Genomic DNA, 23,029 nt, shown 5'->3' with positions numbered 1-23,029 from the left:
GCCCGACGTCCGGGTCCAGTGTTCTATTCTGTCGGGCAAGCAAATTTTTATATCACACTGTACCGGTGTCCACTTGACTTTCCAATGTTAATTATGTTGTTTATTTACAAAATCAACCAGAAGACTGCCAGTATAGTGGAAAACTTATCAGGGCAAGCGATTTTACATGTGCCACTGTACCGGAGTACACTAGCAATTTTTGAAAAGTTATTTCCACCTCTGTGATAAAGTTGCAAATAAGTTTGGACTAAATCGTCTCCGTGGACCTTCTTCAGCTTCATATCTGTGCATGTAAACTTCAATGTACAGGAACATGTAGCTGCAAGAGGTTGAACCTGTTGTGTACTTCAGCATGTGGATATGGACTTGAAACATGTTCCCGTGATCTTGACATTGTTGACATTAACTAACATGTCAACAGGGAATACACCATGACTATTAAGAACAATAGACACGAATTGATATGAAGACAATGTTGCTTGTGTTATGATGACATGACAGACTCATCATTCTTTGAAGAGCAAAGAAAGGCATCAGGAATAATAGAATAATACATTTAAGAGCCTTGTGTAATGTTGTGTGATCTTCATGACAGTCCAACAGTATCTCGTCATGTTTGGTATCGCTGATACTGTGTAAAACATGGAGCTGTTACTGTTGAACAGACATTATGTAATATTTTGCTGATCTTAAAACAAAGTACCAAGTCTTGTTTATTTGTAATAGTTTTTCATGAATACAGTGCCAACCAAACGTGTATACATATGATCTTCAAATAATATAACTGAATTAGAAACAAACATAATATTAGTAAAATGCCCTTTAATTTGTGAAGTTAAACTCATATTTTTCTCATATGCTCTTTCTATTAAAATTAACCTTTGACCTTACCAAAATATTTTTGCGATGGGCATTTATATAATATTATTGTCCACAATTTTAAATCATGATCTAAGCATTCCAATACTACATATAGAGTTAATAAATTAAACCATCCAGTTATCGGTTAAAATATTACCATAACTGAAATGATATGTTGCACAGTAGTCATTTACGGTAACTTACAATGACAACTGGCTTTAAATCAAAGCTAAATCATTCTTGATTGTGTAAGATATCAGTCGGTCGCCAGAACTGCACCATTTTCACAAATTTTGGGGTCTGGCTTCTACACAAGAATTCATACAATGTGCAGAGAGGCCAGCACTGAATCTGTACAGACACAGGTTGTAGTCCCCGTAGTTACTTCTAACAGTGTGTGAAGCCCTGCAGTTTGCCCTGCTGCGACCTCAGTTCTGATAACACTGACTTGAAACTACCCCACCCTCCCTACATCACTGGGGGTGGAGTTACACTCACTTGTTTACCCTCGACACAGTCAGAAGTTAAGGGTCTGGGGTAACTTGAGGTTTCCAGCTATTGTGTCTCAATCCTGGATCCATGCTGTTCCATATTGAGTCCGAGACTGTAGAATGAGAGGGAGCAGCGACATGTCCTCGCTGATAACTACATTTATTACCTACAATAACTACATTTATTACCTACAATAACTACATTTATTACCTATAAGGGCGAAAATATCGGTGTTCATATTTTTCATATGATGCCCTAGGGCAAAATATCTCTTTGTCATAGTGACGTGACGTCATGAACAGTGCTTTGACGTCACATTTCTTCTGTGACGTTGCATTCTACATACGGCGACGGCTGGTAGCCAGCTTATGTTTGAAAGTAGATTTGGGTTCAATTTCAATTTGATGACTTCGGTAATAAACAGAATACATGTATTATATTCGTACCCATATCATACTATGTTTACGACACTTGCTTGTGCCTAAATATCGGTATATCCCTCGCTCTCGCTTGGTAAATACCAACATTTAGGCACTCATGTCGTAAACATAGTATGACATGGGCACTCATATAATATCCTCTATATACCAGGAGGTAGATCAGACTTCTGAAGCAGATTGTTTTGGCAAACAAGAAAAACATATAATTTAATATTAAAAAATCTCTTTCCCCCCCAAAATCTCTCTCTCTCTCCCCCCAGGTCTTATACCAACAGGTTGGTTGGTTGGTTTTCTCATACCCAGCAGTTTGGTGGATTGGTTGTCAACCCATACATATTTGTTGATTTGTTGTCAACCCACACGGGTTGGTTGGACGGTTGTCAACCTGTACATTTTGGTTGATTTGTTGTCAACCCACACAGGTTGCTTGACGGTTGTCAACCTGTACATGTTGGTTGATTGGTTGTCAACCCCCTACAGGGTTGATACATAGTTTATTATATCAACCCGTGTTTTGTCAGGTCATGACTCCATCATTTACAGACAGCGTTCGTGCAGCTGGAGTACATCTTCTCTATGTGAAGCAACAAACCAACCAGACAGGTGTTCTGTAGAGGGACAATCATAGCTAGCAGCCACAAGCATCCACAAGCCACTATCGTATAGACACAACTCACATGCCTAGTGATTAGAAGTTCATCAGTACCCATTCCCTTGAATGCAATCAGAAAACATTAAGTATAAATAAAACATGTTGTGCTGTGAGTGTCAGCTTGAGGCACGCCTGATGGGCTGTAGCTGTGCAGTCAGGGTGCAGCAATGTGAGTTATGTGTGTTGTGATGTGAGTGACAGTCAGCATTATCCTCAACAAAACACAGCTCACACATCATTAACTAAGACAGCCAGGTTTTATCATCCAGAACCAGCCCCCACAGGGGATGTCACTTTGTAAGATCAAGCGATATCTACAAGATAACGCTACAGTGACTTGTGTCACAACGCCTTGTACACCATTGTGATGCATGTATCAACAGTCGCATCTGGTCACAATCGAATGACATCACTTATCTCTCTACAACTGCAGCTCCTAACATTTTGTATTTTTTACACAGAACACACTGTTTATTATTTTTTAGGAACTGAAAAAGTCGGAAGAATGATTTAGATTATTTATATAATCTCCCCATGTGTGTTTTTTTATCAAACAAACCTTTGTCGATGAACGTTTAAAACTGCTCACCAAGCATCTTGCGTGGGTTTCTTTATGTAGAAATGTCCCTATGTTCACAGTGGCAGGCTGGAGGGGAGTTGCCTTCTGGTTTGAGCGTTTATTATCTGGCTGGAGAACCTGGGTTGATTTCCCAGTGGTTTTGACTCAATACCTCAGTTGTGTCCCCTAATTTGTGACTTAATCCCATGATTGTGTCCCCTGGGTTGAAACAGCTGGAATATGGTCACAAGTTGTGTAATATACACTCACTCACTCTTCTCAGGAAACTCGCTGAAGGTTGCCACCAGTTGTTAAATCAGTCATTTTCCAGTTACGGAAACTCATTTTACAACCTACTTGGTTGTACTGACTGAACCAAGGGTTAACCAGGAAATAGGTTATATATTGGACGCCATATGTTCAGCAGCTGTGACACCAAGGAATAAGTCCATCTTGGATGGTGGACAGAATTATGTATGAAAGTCAAGGCTTGTCACCATGGTGTTGATGTAACATGTATATTGGCGCCTTGGTTTCAACACTACAGGAGCATACATTAGGGAACACAGGACACTCTGTAATTTCCACAGATGATTTAAGTAGTTCCAGGGTTCGAAATACCCCATATATTAGCATGCCATGGCACAGTAAATATTGAAATGGCAGAGATAAAATAGGTTCTCGGTGCCCTTAAGGCATGCCTGAAGTTTTAGAGACATAACTCACCTCTAGTCATTTAATCCCCAAAACAAAACACTTACGCAATGACAAACAGGCAAAAACATTTATTGATTTTATCACCCCGGAAATCAGTGGAATTATGATGGATGATATAAAAAATGTGGTTGTTTTTACATTTAGACTGATGGGAGAACTGATAGTTTGAGTATTGAGGAGGTAATTGTGTATGATTGATATATTGAACAAGTGAACCTGTCACAAAATTCTTCAACTTATCATCATCATTGCTACGGTCATTTATTCTGAAAAAGATGTGGGCACACTTGATTTCTGAAAGGCACAATTAAAATCTTTGTCTGGTGCCCTAAGGCACACTTTACAAAAAATGTATTTCTATCCCTGAGTTCTGTTGAGGCATGGAGAGCGTGCAGATTGTGTTTACTTTTGGCAGTTTGGGATGGCTGACCAGTAAAACAGTATGAGATTACACAAAACCAAATGTTTTCCCATAGACTTCCATAGTAACATTATATTGTCTTTAGAAATAACCAGGTCGTTAATAGACCCTAAATGTATATATAGGCACAGTATGGTTTTAAAGCCACAATAATAACACAAATTTTGGCTCGGTTAACCAATTCCTTTTCCGAGTACAGGAAGTTGAACACACCAACCCTAGTTCCACACCAAATGTCACCTACTTGAAAATATATCTCACATATCCAGCATAAGTCATTGTGTTAATAGACACAGCACTAAATGTTGAAAAATATGGTCAGTTTTAATTACTGGATGGATGCACATGAATAAAACACAAAATCACCAAATGACAGCTGTCAGATGATTCAGTCTTCACTGAAGGTTCGGGACAAAAAGTGTTTGATATGGAACCTGGTTTGGTGTAGTATAACATTACCATGAAGGGATGTCTTGTCTCAAGTCTGCTGAGGAGGGAGAGTGTGCAGATTGGGGCAGTTTGGCAGCAATTAACCAGTTAAAGCAATGGCTGACCAGTTAAAGCTCTGTACGAGGAGATGACGTTGGACGCCTTGTTACAGCTCTGTTGAGGAAGGGAGAGCTAGTCTGATGCTGGGATGTAAGCCTTGTTACAGCTCTGTTGAGGCAGGGAGAGCTAGTCTGATGCTGGGATGTAACGCATGACTCGATGATCCTCGGGGTCACACCTGAGGCTGCTTGTGTTTCAGGGTATTGTGTTCCACAGAGGGTAAAACATTAAAGTAGATTGGCAGCTTCAGATCAGTTACTCATTCCCATTGTGCTCAAGTGTCCAGACCCTCTCTTCACTGTCAGAGATGGTCAACTTGTAGGCCTAGACTTGCCAAGACTTGTTGTATGTTAGAGATAGAAATTAATCAAATGATACAGAGGGACTACTTTCGACAGACTGTTGGTTTGTTGTTTAACACCACACTCAGCAATATTCCAGCTATATGATAACAGTCTGTACATAATCAGGTCTGGACCAGACAATCCAGTGATCAACATCATAAGCATCGTTCCACACAACTGGGATACGATGACATGTGTCTTCCCAGACGGTGAGTCTGACCATCCCGTCCCGTTAGTCGCCTCTTACGATAAGCATGGGTTACTGAACACCAATTCTAACCTGGATCTTCACGCGTAAATGATATTAAGAGTTAACTATGTTATAGTTCTTCATGAAGCCTGAAGCTATGACAGTCCCAGGCAGTTTTGCAATCATGATATTAAGAGTTAACTATGTTATAGTTCTTCATTGAAGCCTTGCTGCAAGGCTATGACAGTCCCAGGTAGTTTCACAATCAGGGTGTCACATGTCACAATCCTATAAATTCAGCCTGGCAGTGTTGAGTTGAGATCTAAGGTAGACCAGGAATTGTTTGTTGTCCCTTTGTGATCAGAATTATTTCCTGTTGACGGGGTGAAGTTAGAAAGCTGGTGTAATGTGATAAACTTCAACAGGCCGGTCACGGATGTCATGAAGGTCAAGGACACACCTGATGAGGAATAAATATGTTTTGTTGTTGTTGTTGATTGTCACCACCAGTCATTCCCTCGTCACTCCATCCTGGCTTCAATGCTGACTTTTTTATGATTATATTTTTAAAACATGATGACCCATATTCCTACTCAAGCTATTAAAAGCCCGAGTTTAGTAAAATGTCTTCAGTCCAGTTAGCTTAATTTAAAAAAGTATGTATTTAAAGTCCCAGTCATACTTTAGAAAAAACAACAACCTTAAAAGCACTAGTAGACAAAACTATATTTGGCGCAGAATGTTTTCCTGAAAAATACACACAACTGTTGTTTTATGGACTTACGTGTGGTTTTGTTTCACAGGTGACTTATCACTGAATTGAGTCTTGTATTAAGTGTTGGAAACTTCAGAACATCCATGTCATAGTTAAAATATTAATTGATTAAATATTTAGGGGCCCTTTGAATTGAATTCCAGTGCATCAACCCTCAAATGACACACTGTCAGTCAAAGGACTAAAATGTACTGATCACTTTTATCAGTTGGTTACAATTCTGTACAAAGTCAAACCTTGAAATCATGAGTGAGTGAGTGAGTGAGTGAGTAGCAATATTCCAGAAATAATGTGCATGCAAGGCAGTTGAGGATAAAGGTGTTTCAGGTATAACAGCAGGTGTGGGTGGAGGGTAGTGCATGCAAGCAGGTGAGGATAAAGGTGTTTCAGGTATAACAGCAGGTGTGGGTGGAGGGTAGTGCATGTCACGCAGGTGAGGATAAAGGTGTTTCAGGTATAACAGTAGGTGTGGGTGGAGGGTAGTGCATGCAAGGCAGGTGGGGATAAAGGTGTTTTAGGTATAACAGTAGGTGTGGGTGGAGGGTAGTGCATGCAAGGCAGGTGGGGATAAAGGTGTTTTAGGTATAACAGCAGGTGTGGGGCAGGTGAGGATAAAGTGCATGCATAACAGGCAGGTGAGGATAAAGGTGTTTCAGGTATAACAGTAGGTGTGGGTGGAGGGTAGTGTGCAAGAGGTGGGATAAAGGTGTTTTAGGTATGCAGCAGGTGTGGGTGGAGGGTAGTGCATGCAGGGTGAGGATAAAGGTGTTTCAGGTATAACAGCAGGTGTGGGTGGAGGGTAGTGCATGTCACGCAGGTGAGGATAAAGGTGTTTCAGGTATAACAGTAGGTGTGGGTGGAGGGCAGTGCATGTCACGCAGGTGAGGATAAAGGTGTTTCAGGTATAACAGCAGGTGTGGGTGGAGGGTGTAGTGCATGTCACGCAGGTGAGGATAAAGGTGTTTCAGGTATAACAGCAGGTGTGGGTGGAGGGTGAGTGCATGTCACGCAGGTGAGGGATAAAGGTGTTTCCAGGTATAACAGCAGGTGTGGGTGGAGGGTAGTGCATGTCACGCAGGTGAGGGATAAAGGTGTTTCAGGTATAACAGCAGGTGTGGGTGGAGGGTAGTGCATGTCACACGCAGGTGAGGATAAAGGTGTTTCAGGTATAACAGTAGGTGTGGGTGGAGGGTAGTGCATGCAAGGCAGGTGGGGATAAAGGTGTTTTAGGTATAACAGTAGGTGTGGGTGGAGGGTAGTGCATGCAAGGCAGGTGGGGATAAAGGTGTTTTAGGTATAACAGCAGGTGTGGGTGGAGGGCAGTAAAGGTGTTTGTTTTAGGTATAACAGTAGGTGTGGGTGGAGGGTAGTGCATGTCACGGCAGGTGGGATAAAGGTGTTTTAGGTATAACAGCAGGTGTGGGTGGAGGGTAGTGCATGTCACGCAGGTGAGGATAAAGGTGTTTCAGGTATAACAGCAGGTGTGGGTGGAGGGTAGTGCATGTCACGCAGGTGAGGATAAAGGTGTTTCAGGTATAACAGTAGGTGTGGGTGGAGGGTAGTGCATGCAAGGCAGGTGGGGATAAAGGTGTTTTAGGTATAACAGTAGGTGTGGGTGGAGGGTAGTGCATGCAAGGCAGGTGGGGATAAAGGTGTTTTAGGTATAACAGTAGGTGTGGGTGGAGGTAGTGCATGTCACGCAGGTGTTGATAAAAAGGTGTTTTAGGTATAACAGTAGGTGTGGGGGAGGGTAGTGCATGTAACGCAGGTGAGGATAAAGGTGTTTCAGGTATAACAGTAGGTGTGGGTGGAGGGTAGTGCATGCAAGGCAGGTGAGGATAAAGGTGTTTTAGGTATAACAGTAGGTGTGGGTGGAGGGTAGTGCATGCAAGGCAGGTGGGGATAAAGGTGTTTTAGGTATAACAGCAGGCGTGGGTGGAGGGTAGTGCTTGTCACGCAGGTGAGGATAAAGGTGTTTCAGGTATAACAGCAGGTGTGGGTGGAGGGTAGTGCATGTCACGCAGGTGAGGATAAAGGTGTTTCAGGTATAACAGCAGGTGTGGGTGGAGGGTAGTGCATGTCACGCAGGTGAGGATAAAGGTGTTTCAGGTATAACAGCAGGTGTGGGTGGAGGGTAGTGCATGTCAAGCAGGTGAGGATAAAGGTGTTTCAGGTATAACAGCAGGTGTGGGTGGAGGGTAGTGCATGTCACGCAGGTGAGGATAAAGGTGTTTCAGGTATAACAGTGTAGGTGTGGGTGGAGGGTAGTGCATGTCACGCAGGTGAGGATAAAGGTGTATACCAGGTAAAACAGCAGGTGTGGGTGAAGGTGGTGCAGGTAAAGCCAGTGGGGATAAAGGTGTTTCATAGGTAAAAGGTGGGAGGGCAGTGCAGCTAAACTTACCTAGTCATGAAGGTGTATCACAGGTAAAAGGTGTGAGTGGAGGGCAGTGCAGCTAAAGTTACCTAGTCATAAAGGTGTATCACAGGTAAAAGTTGTGAGTGGAGGCTAGTGCAGCTAAATGTACCTAGTCATAAAGGTGTATCACAGGTAAAAGTTGTGAGTGGAGGGCAGTGCAGCTAAACTTACCTAGTCATGAAGGTGTATCACAGGTAAAAGGTGTGAGTGGAGGGCAGTGCAGCTAAAGTTACCTAGTCATAAAGGTGTATCACAGGTAAAAGTTGTGAGTGGAGGCTAGTGCAGCTAAATGTACCTAGTCATAAAGGTGTATCACAGGTAAAAGGTGTGAGTGGAGGGCAGTGCAGCTAAAGTTACCTAGTCATAAAGGTGTATCACAGGTAAAAGTTGTGAGTGGAGGCTAGTGCAGCTAAACTTACCTAGTCATAAAGGTGTATCACAGGTAAAAGATGTGAGTGGAGGTAGTGCAGGTACACCTGGTTGGGGATGGTTTATTCCAGGTAAATCTTGATTGGGGCACATGTGTTGTAGGTGAGAATACAGGGGTAGGTGGTGTATTACAGGTGAGACTGACTCCGCCCACACAGGTAAAGCTGCGCCAAGGCAGGTTGTGATACAGAATGTCAGAAGTCAGGCAGGCACCGCGTCAGTTCACGTCAGATTATGCAGTGGGAAGGCTACTTTGCTTGAGCTACTCCCATCATAAATCACCAGACACTGTCCTAACTTCTCAACCACCACAGTGACCTTTGTTGAATATACAGCACGGAATTTTCGGAAACTGAGGATTTATTTCAACTGGATTTCTTACAGCTGGGATCGTTTTGTTACATGTCAATGTGAGGCTGTATCAGAGATCAAGCTAGGTAACCTGTCTGTGACTGAGTGTATGTGGCTATAATCAGTCCCCAACTCCTGTCGCTCTAGGATAGAGGGACTGTTTAGGATATGTGTGATTTGTTCCTATGGTAACCAGATGTTTGGGAAAATGTATCAGCCTGTAAAAACGTTATAATTAACCTTGTATAAAAAGCAACATATTTAAGGAGTTGGCGGTATAATACAACAGTGTTGTTGATGTGAGGAGTTCCGAACTGAAATGTGTGCTGACTGACGGATCCATGTGATGGACGGACAGCTGATTACTGCTGTATATGAGCAGCAGTGAGTAGCAGCACGACAGCTCTCGCTAGTGATATAACGCAACAGCATCGGCTGTGGGGACTGGAGTCCACTCATCTCCTGCCTCCCCAGCAGCATCGGCAGTTGGGTTCATGTGTTCACCAGGATGGCCGACTATAGCAAACATTCTAAAGGTGGGCGGACCACTAGAAAGGTAGATATGTTAAAAACAATTTTAGACAGGGTTTCTTATTGTTGTATTGTGTTTTTATTTGTGTCTGTATTTTATCAATGATTTTGACAAATAGCATTTAATAATATTTTCATGGTTTTGTCAATATTTCATATTTCCAAATTTAAAAGAATATTGTGCAGGGAACTGTACAGAGTGCTTGTGACACAATCTGAATATGTCATTGCTTGTGTTAAAACAGTTTCTAGATATTACTTATTATAAGTTATAATTCATGCAACATGAATTTATAGGTTTTATATTTGCTCATTGTGCAGTGTTCACGAATGGTGTTTCAAAGTAACAGGACATTGGGTCCTGTAAGTTTCAGGTGTCTGACCCACTGAAAATTCACAGGACCCAAAGAATAAAATTAAACACACATTTCAGATTTAACATTTGTTATAATAGGCATTAAATTATTAACAAGTATAAGATTTACAAACAGCAAACAAGTCACATGGTCATTTGAAATATACAGTCAGACACTGGGGCCGGCGGGTTGTAGACTTCTATCAGACCTTTTTCGAATCTGCCAGATTTGTCAGAGGGTCAGATGCTATTCAACACTGATTGTGGGTATGAATCTCCGACAAATCTGTAAGTTCACATTAGGGTATGTGACATGAGGATTAGTTCCCAGTTGATTGCTCTCATTGACTGATGGATATGTGTACATTCCAAATTCTACATTAATGGATAAGTGTTGTAAACCTGAAGTCACCCTGACTTTCTGCATCAGTTGTTCTGCTGTCTGGTGTGGAAGTATGTAGGCATGGATCTTCAGGAACCATAAACAAAGATATAATACACTCTTGTTTCACCTTCACTGATTTCGAGAAGATAAAAGATAAAATTCAAGTATCAACATCAGGTCAAGAAATGTAAATTGTTTCCAGAATACAATGGCCCCACTGATAATATAAATGACACTTTCAAAGACTATTCCCCTTCAAACTGATAACATCACTTATAATTACAGTTGTATGTTTGACAACAAGTCCTTTCATTCCAACAACTTCAAGGTAATGTTTCTGTGTTTACGCAGCTTGTATTCATGTCAAAACACATTGAGGGATATTAGTGGCTTGTAAAAACATGACTGTATCTGGGTAATGTTGTGTATCTTTGTTGATTGTCTGCCAGCAAGTCTTGTTATTAACGGCCTCTATATAGACTGGGACAACCCTTCATTGTTGACTAATGAAGATAATAGGAGGATGGCAGCCAGCTTATCCTTGATGACTTTCACAGACTTCCTTTGACAGACTGAGATATGTGACAATCTGACACAAGATGCAAGTTCTGGAATTGATATTATCACTTGATGAGAGGGAAATAGTATCTGGTGGATAATCTTGATCGTTGAGCTGGAGTACTTTTTAACCACATGTTGCCAAGCTTGTGCCCATTATTTCAGAACAATTTCTGAAATTCTTTGAGTGCATTTTAGAAGTTGATAAGTACAATATTGACACAAACTTTATGGATTCTTTTGGTGAGTGCGACATTTCGTTACAGATTCTTGTACCGTTGTCAAGTTCTGAAATTTAAATATTTGAAGATTTTGGTATGAGTCTGTAATATGTAATTAAAAGAGCCCTGAGAATATCTTCTTTTCCTGATGGTGAGGCAGTCTTGACTTGAGCATTGTTGGCTTGGAAGTTTCAAGATAACTTGTCCTGGCTTGTGTGCAAGACTACTAGTATGTACCTGGCTCAATTTCCCCACATACAATACCAAACAAATATTCAGAGAAATATTTGTGATCTCCAATTTTTGTTGTTCAGTAAACATTCAGCTAATAATTTAAGTGTAGGTTAGCGCTGGATCGTGCCTATTATAACATTCTGACATTATTTGAAAAAACAAGATGTCCGTCCTTGGGAACAAATATCCACGACCATTTTGATTATAAGATGAATGAAAGAAATTGTTTAAATAAAGAATCCTAGTCCCAAAATATTACAGTTGGATCCCAGACAGGCAGACAGTAGTGAAAGTAAGAAGTCTTGAGGTCTTAGTTGGTATTAACCTCACTTAATGTAATGTTAGGATCATGACAAGGACCCTTCACTCTGCTTGACATTGAACACTGGTAAATGTGTGGGTTATCAGGTTACTGGGGAGTGTGAGGGAACTGGGATTGTTTCTGTGTGAGGGGAGGGAGGGAGGGACAGTCATGAAGCCGATGCTGGACTTAGACTGAGTGTTGAGTGCTACGTGTGTAAGACTTCCTGAAGCACTCATGGGTTCCTACTGATTGGGTCATCCATGAGGTCAGATGCAGGTCAGTCTCAATGACCAGTCACTGGAACTACGGCCAGACATCCTGACAAACTGTCACTGCGTAAATGACGCAAACTGTGGATGTACGGGAACAGATACACTGAGCACATCATTTCTCTGTGTTAACGACATCAACTGTGGATGTACGAGAACTGTTACAGTGTAGGACATAATTTGTGACAATGTGGACTAAAGTGAAGGATTTTGGAAAATGTCTTGTCAAGATGGTGAGTTGTCATTCCACTCTATTACAGTAGAATCTGTTAAAACTAGACTCTGATTAATCTGGATTTCTATCAATTCCTCACCATGTGTTGTCCCAGATTTACTTTCTGTAAGGCAAATATTTCTTTTATGTTTTTTTATGACATGTCATTTATGATTTGAACTATCAGATTCAGTGTACTCAGGAATACACTCAGGAATACACTTTCAGTCCCACACAATGTGCATGAGTCCAGTTTAGACAGATTCCACTGTTTAATGTCACATGGTTGGACGAGGTACACATTTCCTTGAACCACAGTATGTTTTCCTTTCCCCTGCCCTTTCTTCAGTGCAAAAACTGTAAATATAGCAAATCTGGATATTTCCAAAGATTCAGGTATGTACCGTTCCCCAAAGTCATTGTAGCTCTATGACAGTCGTAAGTCTATGTGTTCGTACAGGAGTTATGATAGTACTACAGTGATAAGTTATAGGAACTTAGCTCTACGACAGTCGTACGTCTATGTGATCGTACAGGAGTTATGATAGTACTACAGTGGTAAGTTATATGAGAACTTAGCTCTACGAGTCTCACGACAGTCTATGTGATCGTACAGGAGTTATAATAGTACTACAGTGAATGTGGGGCCCAGAATCTTCCAGCTCACATGGATTCCTTTTCAGTTTAAATGGAATTATTTGGTTCAAAATTATATATTTTCGAGCGACTAAGTGTTAGTCTATTGTGGAGAGCCTGACATTGATTAACGATATCTTGTGAGGAGCTTCAGTTGTTGTACCTCCCTCATTACTGCTGAGTCGGGATGTTGCATGTGTCTTCAGTAGCTTTAAGTATTCTCGTGTAGACCTGGACACCAAGATAGATTGTTTTACAAGTTGCCAAGACCATTAATCAAAAGTTGAAACATCTGAATCTGGATGAGATCAGAGAAATAAACATGGCCGTCAGTGTTGACTGGAGCTGCCTGGTCAATATCATGTGGTGGGTAATTCTTCATCGGACTTGTAAATAATCCTGTATGCCTTCTATCTCATCTGTCTGGTTATTATAAACAATGGTTCAGCATTAAAGACATGATAGCACAATAAAATAAACCCAACACTAACTGTCTTGACAAGTCCTCTTCATTATTGGCTTGTGTTGTTTAAGAGATTGCTATATTTGACAGCTTCAGCAGCTGATACTGAACCACTATAACTTGATAAGAAGAACAGATGAGCCACACTCTGACTGATTCCAGGAGAGTATTTTACATAGCTGAAATATTCCATCTCGGTCTGTTGAATACCTGTGAAGATCTGAGTTAGGACTGGTCTTCAGTAACCCATGCTAGTCGTAAAAGACAACTGAAGGGATCGGCAGGTCAGGCCTGCTGACTTGGTTTACACATGTCATCATATCCCAGTTGTGTAGATTGATGGTCATGCTGTTGATCACTGGTTTGTTTGGGCCAGACTTGATTATTTACAGACTGCCGCCAAATAGCTGTAATTTCATTGAGTGCGGCGTTAAATAACAAACCATCCAACCAATGGTCTGTTGAAACTACTACATTATCATATGTTCAACGTGTATATAACATGTATTGTCTAAAGTTTTATGTACACTGATACTGAGATCAGTGTATCCAAGCATTCATCTATGCAGAGGGAAGGGGTGACATGGATCAAACATTGCAGTTCACTGTGAAGAGGTGTGTCCTTTCCCTGCACCAGATCTCAGATTGGAATCTCAGTTTGTCACCATAGCCCTGCTTGACTTTGCAGAGCTATAAATATTTAGGAAATCGTGATGTGTTAGAAATGAAGCTCTAATCAGCAATTCATCAAGACATTTTGGAAACAAGTCATTCTCAGTTTTAATGAAAGTGGAGTATTACCAAAGCGAGGAAACATCTTAGACCTTTCCATTAACACCACTACTAGGCACTAGACGTGCATTTATAGAACATGAATACTGGGCAAGCAGTTGCACTCACTCACTCACTCACTCACTCCTCACTCACTCCTCACTCCTCCTCTCCTCCTCACTCACCTCCTCACTCACTCCTCCTCCTCCACTCACTCACTCCTCACTCTCACTCACTCCTCACTCACTCCTCACTCACTCACTCAGTGTATTTACAAGTGTATCCCCTGCCAGTACAGCCATCAATCTTGGTGTCCCTGTGTGTGTGTGTGCCCAATGTGACCTTCTGTGAGTGCAGTCAGTTGTCCGGTGGAAGAGATAACAGCATGGGAAACTGTGGGATTGAGGGATGTGTCTGTGTGGGAGTAACCTACGGATGTTGTCAATATGTAATCACACTGAGCTCCTGGACAGGAAAGCACATTTGTCATCCCAGTAACATAGTGATAATATCACAGACTCTGAATAAGGATGACATCAAGGTGTCTTGACTTATTCCTGACATAGTGATAATATCACAGACTCTGAATAAGGATGACATCAAGGTATCTTGACTTATCCCTGACATAGTGATAATATCAAGGTGTCTGAATTGACTTATCCCTGACATGTTCTGAGGAGTGTATCATGAAGGTAGAAGGTGTCTTGACTTATCCCTGACATGTTCTGAGGAGTGTATGATGAAGGTAGAAGGTGTCTTGACTTATCCCTCACATGTTCCGAGGAGTGTATGATGAAGGTAGAAGGTGTCTTGACTTATCCCTCACATGTTCCGAAGGTACACTGCCAGATGAAGGTAGAAGTCTCTAAGACTCCCCAACTGACAAGTTCTGTTTGGAGTGCAAATGTTTCTCATCAAAATAATACTGGAAGAAAGTAATTTTGATTTTGATTAACATCTGCTCATGAGACGATGAGTGTGATAAAGAGATCCTGCCTCTAACAAAAGTCTCTCACGTTCTCTCAAACCCTTAGGTCTGTCTCCCAGCCCGTCATCCCTTCTGCCCAGCCCTTTCTGTAATACTGATTACCAGAGTGTCTAGGCTTCCTCAGGTTCTGAATCTCCCATCTCTCTAGTGGCTCTTTTTTCAATTTAGGTTGCGGGTTTCGATCCCCGACCGCGTCATACCAAAAGACGTCAGAATATGGTACTTGTTGGTCCCTGCCTGGCCCTCTGCATTAATGGGTACAACAAGGACTGGTCGTCTTGGAGTCAGTATAATGTGTCTGAGTGGGGTATTCATGCTTCACTGCGGCATGGTATCTCAGTGGGCCAACACTATAAAACCAGCTAAATTCTTGGCTAGTTCAAGCAGCCGCTCATACAGATACACACGCATTAACGTCGTCATATGAGCTCTGGTATTCTCAAGCACGTGATGTTGTGGAATATTGCTTCACCTCACCTCATGTTCTGAATCGCCCATCAGTCAATCTGTCAGGAAGTCAGTCAGTCTATATATTCCGAGTCAAGTTAGTGCACTCAAAGCCCTAGATGGCTAGTTATGATACTTTCAGTAAATGTCCATGATAGTAGGACAATAGACAATGAAGGCGGCAAGGGAATGGTCGACTCAGTCTACCAGTGTATTATGTCATATAGCAGTATGTGGACTATTTTGGGGGAGACAAGTGCACTTTGGGGTCAATCTTGAACCAAAATAGATGTGTCACCCACTCAGTGTGAGTGTCATGGCGTCAGTGCGGTATACAACCAGGGAGTGTAGGAACTCGGGGAAACACTGTACCCTCCGTCTTCCGCTACTCCAGATCACAGCATCTTCATTCCTGTTGGCAGGACACATTGTCAAGTCCTGAGTGGTGGATGTAGATACAGGTGATAGTCATCTCTCCACATCACCCTCCACATGAGTGGAGATATATCTACACACAGTCCAACCTTGATGGCTAGCTCAGGAGGTGCTGTTAATGGGGACATTATTCTCTCTCATCTTTCTGTAGGCACTATGATTCACAAATGGAGACAACAGAGTTGACTAATACAGAGATCTGACAGTCCTGATGGATGCTGTCAGCAGTGAGTCTGTTGTTTAACTCCAGACTCAGCAGAACAGACCAGAAAATCTAGTAACTGCAGATATAAGTAAATTCTGTTGTCCCATGCTGTGCTGCCTAAGTTATTGTAAAACTATTGATTCATTCACTGGACCACTCATCAATACAATGTGTGGCCCATTTCTTGCCGTGATATAACTGCAGTAATGCTGGTGGTGTAAAACTTGATTAATTCACCCTCACTCACTCACTCTCACTCACTCACTCACTCACTCACTCAGGCACACATATACGCGCAAGCAAAGACAATTGGGGTGTGAATCTCACCCAGGTCCTTCACAAGTCCATGTGTGAAGCTCATTCATGGTGTCCCCTGCCGTGATGTTAATGGAATATTGCTAAAAGCAGCATAAAATCAAACTCACTCACTCACTCACTCACTCACTCACTCACACACACACTCGCGCAAAGACAATCTGAATCTCACCCAGGTCCTTCACAAGTCCATGTGTGAAGCTCACCTGGTGTCACTGCCTCTGGAATATTGCTAAAAGCTCATAAAATCTCACTCACTCACACTCACTCACTCTCACTCACTCACTCACTCCCTGTTGTGTGATAATTAAGGTCCTAACATATAAAAACTTAATCTGGAGATATAATGAATTTGATGCGGCAACTTAACAGAATAGTTACTTTTTCTAGACAATTCTTTCACTTACGAAAACTATATTGAGCACAATCATGACAATTTTATCAGTGCATAACATGTTTTTTTCCAAATGTTTTTGTGGTAAGAACCACAAGGAACAGAACCCAGTGAGTCACTGAGTGGCAGTGATGTATGGTCAGTGTGTCTGGCATGTAAGGTCGTGTCCACACAGAGCGGCACTGTGTGGCATGTATGGTCCAGTGTGTCCACACAGAGCAGCACTGTGTGGCATGTATAGTCCAGTCTGTCCACACAGAGCGCCCTGTCAACCAGAAGGGAGTCTACACTGTAACTCTCACTGATAAACCTCCTGGTGATATAAACAGTCCCAGATCCCGCCCCCTGCATTTACTGTAAGCCTGCATGAAGTGAAGCTCAGGCAGTGTCAAATAATTACTTTAGAATTCTGTTTTCAATTTGTAGTGTCATCAATCATGGCTTGCGGTGAGAGATTTATGAAGTTCCACCCAATTAGCATTCCACACTGATCTTCCCCATTGCAAGGCAGCCATGGTCATTTGTCAGCGTTTTGTTAAACATTGTCAGTTGAGCTCTCTGGAGCTGGGTGCACCTCCACAGAATACTGTACCGTACTGAGTCCCAGAATACAGCCAGTGCTGTACTGAGTCCCAGAATACAGCCAGTTCTGTTCTGAGTCTCAGAATACAGCCAGTGCTGTACTGAGTCCCAGAATACAGCCAGTGCTGTACTGAGTCCCGGAATACAGCCAGTGCTGTACTGAGTCCCAGAATACAGCCAGTGCTGTACTGAGTCCCGGAATGCAGCCAGTGCTGTACTGAGTCCCGGAATGCAGCCAGTGCTGTACTGAGTCCCAGAATGCAGCCAGTGCTGTACTGAATCCCTGAATACAGCCAATGCTGTACTGAGTCCCGGAATACAGCCAGTGCTGTACTGAGTCCCGGAATGCAGCCAGTGCTGTACTGAGTCCCAGAATGCAGCCAGTGCTGTACTGAATCCCGGAATACAGCCAATGCTGTACTGAGTCCCGGAATACAGCCAGTGCTGTACTGAGTCCCGGAATGCAGCCAGTGCTGTACTGAGTCCCGGAATACAGCCAGTGCCTTACTGAGTCCCGGAATACAGCCAGTTACCATACTCAGTCGCAAAATACAGCAAGTTCCTCTCTCAGTCCCAGAAAACCAAGGCACAGTAATAGAACTATTTTTATAGTATTAGGCTCTATTCGTACGTACGAATTGGAATATCTTAAGAACCATTCTCTAGATTCATTTCATATTTGGTACCTAGTTTCATCCCAGTATAAGAAAGGTCCAACTCAGGTTTGGTGACCTTGACCTTCATTTCAAGGTCACAAGGGGACTTTAATGTTTTACCTGCATGTTAAGCTATATCAAGTAACCGTTCACTGGATTTTCTTCATATTCAGTACCAAGCTTTATCTAGGGAAGGCGCAGGGCCCATTCAATTTTGGTGACCTTCACTTAATTTTCAAGGTCACAGAGACACTTTGAAGATTTCAGCATATTAACCTACATGTTATGCTTGTCAGCGAGATACTTCAAGAACCATTCACTGGATTTTCTTCATGTTTGACACCAAGCTTCATCTAAGGAAGACCCAGCGCCCAGTCAATGTCACCTTCACATAATGTTTAGGGTCACGGCAACACTTTGAAGATTTCAGCATGTAAACCTGAATTGTCAGCAAGATATTTTAAGAACGGTTCACTGGATTTTCTCCATAGTCTTTTGAGACTTCTCGTGAATGTTTTTCAATAAGCAATTTCTTTAGTACTAGTTTTGCATATTTCATACACTATGACATTCATGTCAAGGTCAAAGTCAGTCTTGAAAATATGTGTGTGTTTGAACAACTAAAGAGTCAGATATCAAGAGAGGTTGATTAGTCATGTTTTTGTTGACATTTAACTTCATCTTAAACTTTCATTACGTTATATTTGATTTGATAATTTGCGGCGGGGGATTATGTCACCTGAGTGACAATGCTTGTTATGATTTGTGATCGATGATGAAATCTCACAAACATTCTGAACAAACTCTGCTACAAACAAAGAAATTTAGCATTCACTCACTCACTCACTCGCAACCTCACATACATACATGCTCAGTCATAGATAGATCCAGTTCTTTGTGCAAGAAACTTGAAAGTAATAATTTTAGTATGTTACTATAACAGCTACTGAAGACAAGAGTGTACCATCATGCTGTCATCAAATATTCCTGTGTTCCATTAATTTCATGGGTACAATGTGTGAAGCCCATTTCTGGTGTCCCCCACCGTGATGTTGCTGGAATATTGCTAAAAGCGGGATAAAACCAAACTCAGTCAGTCAGTCCTTTAATTTCAAACTTGATCAGGAAATATGACATGTCTTTGACATTGTTGACAGTGACATCTATCAACAGTCCCTCAGTGCAGAGAGACATTTCTTGGTTGACTCTGGCAAATCAGAACCTGTTCTACAACTTGAATTCTGACTCCATTGTCTGACTCTAATATGAACTCAGTTTAACTCAAGGCAATAATCAGCAATAATCCCCAGGAAGAGAGCTATTCCAGAAGAGCCAGGTCCTCCTCAGATTGACTGTGCCACACATTAGACACAACACATGGCACCTCCTGACATCGGAGATAACTGGAGGTGTAGCGATGACAGCACAGACATTGATGTGGCAGGAAGTTCCAGATTGTCTGTAGATACACAGGAGGATCCACAGGTGTGGGCTGGTGATGCTCACCCTGATTTTAGAAGCATTAACATTGAAAGGTGGTGATGCATCAGTCTGTATTCAATCCAGTCTGGAACAGCCAATCCAGTGATTCACACTATTAGCATTATAAAAGCATGCTTAACATTGATATATGCTGACATTGACAATCCAGTGGCTGACTGTATGAACATTGACCCATGCAACTGGGATACAATGTCTTGCAGTCAACCAAATCACCATTCTGTTGTCTTTTATGACAAGACATATAGTCTTACCTAATATCCCGCAAGTTTGCTATCCCCCGCAACAACGAAGTTGTGGGGATGCTCACACGTGTCAACCATGATCCCTAAATGTGCCTTAGACCCAGATGCGAATTTTATTTTTTGCGGTTTCCGTGACTTAGGCTGTGACTATGAGGATGTCATCTTGTCCGGAGCAGATCTCCCAAACCATACTTGCTAGCTTCATCATACTTGGTACATATGACAAGCATGATACCTAGATGAGCCTTTTGGGGGTTAGACCCAGATATGAATTATATTTTTTGTTGTTTCCATGAAAACACGATTTATGCTGTGACTATGAGGATGTCATGTTGTTGCATTTGCATGGCAACAAGTTAGGCTTCAACTGAATTTGGTGATAGTGCTCCTTTCTGGAGCAGATCTCAAAAACCTTTCAATACTCTCCTTCCACTTTGCTGTATACATTCCCAAACATAACTAGCAGACATATTCATAAATAGTATTTTGCCTTTTGGTGGGGGGGGGATATTGATGACTTTGTCTTCTTGTTATATTTGAAGTACAGCAATGGACATGTATTTCTGAGAGTAAATGTCGTTCAAAGTGAAACACATCAACTAAAATATGTGCTTGTTTTCAACAAAAATACCTGACAAACACAATTGAACTAAAGCACTGTTTGTATTTATTTAGTGCTTGTGAAACAATATGTACCAGACCTTTTCTGAAAAATCATGGACCGGTGGTTTTTAAACTGTAACTCCCAATAATGGTCACTCCTGCGATGGCTCTCTTACTAGGGCATAAACTCTCTTACTAGGGCATATACTCTCTTACTAGAGCATATACGGTACCCTGATGTTAATGCGACTCGGCATACATAAAAAAACTGATAACAGTTTTGTCCTGGACAACTGCCATTATTTATTGGTGAGACAAAGAATACATACGGCTGACTAGAAGCAGGGTCTGTGTTTAATGGAGAATAAATCTAACCTTCAAGAAACAGCAAGATAAAAGATAGGTCAATGATGGCAGCGGACCAGTCAAAGAGTGGCGTTTAAAGTATGTTTATGTATGTCAAGGGTCGTAATCACTACAACCTGGGAAAAAATCATCCCACATGTTGGATGGAGATAAGATTCTGACATAAAACATCGGTGGGGTAAGTGGGCCTCTTCCAGAGACTGACCACCTGTTGATGTGGAGAGATTGGAGAGGGTTGTCCGGGACTGAGATAAGTCTCCTAACCTCTGGCAAATGTTGGACCATGTTCACAGACAGGATACTTGTAACAACCTGCTGGTCTTGTCAAGTCTTCCAATGTGTTTGTAGTTTGTCTCAGACTGCAGCTTCATCACAGGCAGTCTGGAAATAATCAGAGTCAGACAAACCAGTCTTCAACATGAAGCAGGCATCAAGTGAACCTTGTCATAGCTCTGATGCTAGTCTGTCTCACAGTCCCTGAACAACAGTATTTTCCCTTCTGCCTAGAGACCGCCTCTGTGGTTAGTGGTTAGAGCGTCCCGGAGAGCGGAAGGTCGTGGGTTCGATCCCAAACCGCGTCATACCAAAAGGCGTTAAAATATGGTACTTGTTGGTCCCTGTCTAGCGCTCGGCATTAATGGGTACAACAAGGACAGGTCAGCTTGGAGTCGGTATAATGTGTCTGAGTGGGGTATTCATGCTTCACTGCGGCATGGTATCTCAGTGGCCTAGCACTATAAAACCAGCTTCAGTCTGGGCTAGTACAAGCAGCTGCAGATACACATAGTGACATACACACACATGCACGTCGTCGTATGAGCAAAATATTCTCAAGCACGAAGTTAACCCAATTTCACCTCACCTGACCTGCCTTCTGCCTAGCCTCACCTGCCTTCTGCCTAGCCCCACCTGCCTTGTGCCTAGCCCCGCCTCCCTTCTGCCTGGCCCCACCTGCCTTCTGCCTAGCCCCACCTCCCTTCTGCCTAGCCCCGCCTGCCTTCTGCCTAGCCCCACCTGCCTTCTGCCTAGCCCCACCTGCCTTCTGCCTAGCCCCACCCCCAATGCTGAAGCCCAAATGTCCTCAGGTTCAGGTTCTGAATCTCTCTTTTCACTGGGGCTACTTTTCAATTAAAAAGGAATTGTTTGCTTCTGTCAAAGTGACATATGTTCAGAGTCTAATGGTGTGTCTACTCTGATGTTAATATTTGGATATAATGGAGGTCCCTACTTTCAAATGCTATAAAATATTTGTGAAGCCATTCCTGTCAAATGCTACAAATTCTTGGTTCATTTCAAAACCAAGCATCCATGTCCTCAATGTAAGATCGCACATGCAGGTGACCGAGGCACACTACCCATTTCTTAGTCAGGCCAAATAAAAAAGAGGTTGTGGTTCCGATTACACTTCTTCAAAAATTAGGGTAGGTAGGTAGGAATTATTTTTTTTACTTATTTTTTTAGAAGGAAAGTACAAACTAATAACACATGTATCAATGTGTAATTGTTCATTCAATCAAGCTTGCGGCCATCATATCGAATTTCTCTATCAGAATGACCGATATCTGTCTGTGCCGGTGAAAAAACAATGGTATCTGAAAGCTTATTTTATTCAGTCCGCTTAAAACAAATAGGGTTCTTACCAGAATTCAATTTCAAGAGTCAGTCGGGTAATCGGAAACACAACCTGTTTTTTATGCCTCACCTCCACTGACTGTAGGTGGCTGGAAGAACATACTGAGCCAGGACCCATGTCTTTCAGGTTTTAGTTTCATATCCACTTATTGTGTTGTCAAATCCGTGTGATTTCCTGGTGCTGTCCTAGGTGTGAAACTGAGTACCGGACTCTCGTTCCCTTTTCTTGTGAAACATCCTTTGAAAGGTACTATGGCTTTGAACTTTTGACGGGCCCTGTTCCATAAAGCAAGTGAAGTCTACACATCTTATCAATCTTAACTCCCTGGGGAGTATACAACTCGTGCTGCCACAAGGTGCACCGAGTTATGCAGCTTTCCCATCCTTACGAGGTACCCATTTACAGCTGGGTGGACTGGGACACATAGTCACAGTACTTTGTCCAAGTTTACTGCACGTTGCTGTACCCGCAACTAGGTGTTTGCACATGTTCATGTGGCCACCATCTGGTCAAATACCAA

The 23,029-nt window shown here is 42.2% G+C and overlaps 1 protein-coding gene and 1 long non-coding RNA gene across 2 annotated transcripts in view; one reads left to right on the top strand and one right to left on the bottom strand.

The window, feature by feature from the left end:
• The window catches only part of LOC124273642 (glycerophosphodiester phosphodiesterase domain-containing protein 5-like), a 55,577-nt gene that overhangs the window by 16,820 nt on the left and 15,728 nt on the right, over positions 1-23,029 (top strand). The window lies entirely within an intron of this gene.
• Positions 16,630-22,998, bottom strand: LOC124273643. The gene is made up of 3 exons (XR_006897705.1): positions 22,814-22,998; positions 19,540-19,549; positions 16,630-16,639 (listed from the first exon to the last, which is right to left on the bottom strand). It is a non-coding gene; the product is annotated as an uncharacterized LOC124273643 (long non-coding RNA).

The sequence above is a fragment of the Haliotis rubra genome, unplaced genomic scaffold, assembly GCF_003918875.1.
Source record: "Haliotis rubra isolate DU_JTF1 unplaced genomic scaffold, ASM391887v1 Scf1823, whole genome shotgun sequence".
NCBI classification, from domain to species: Eukaryota; Metazoa; Mollusca; class Gastropoda; order Lepetellida; family Haliotidae; genus Haliotis; species Haliotis rubra.
The sequence above is the reverse complement of the archived record's forward strand: the minus strand, read 5'-3'. Positions and strand labels throughout refer to the sequence as shown.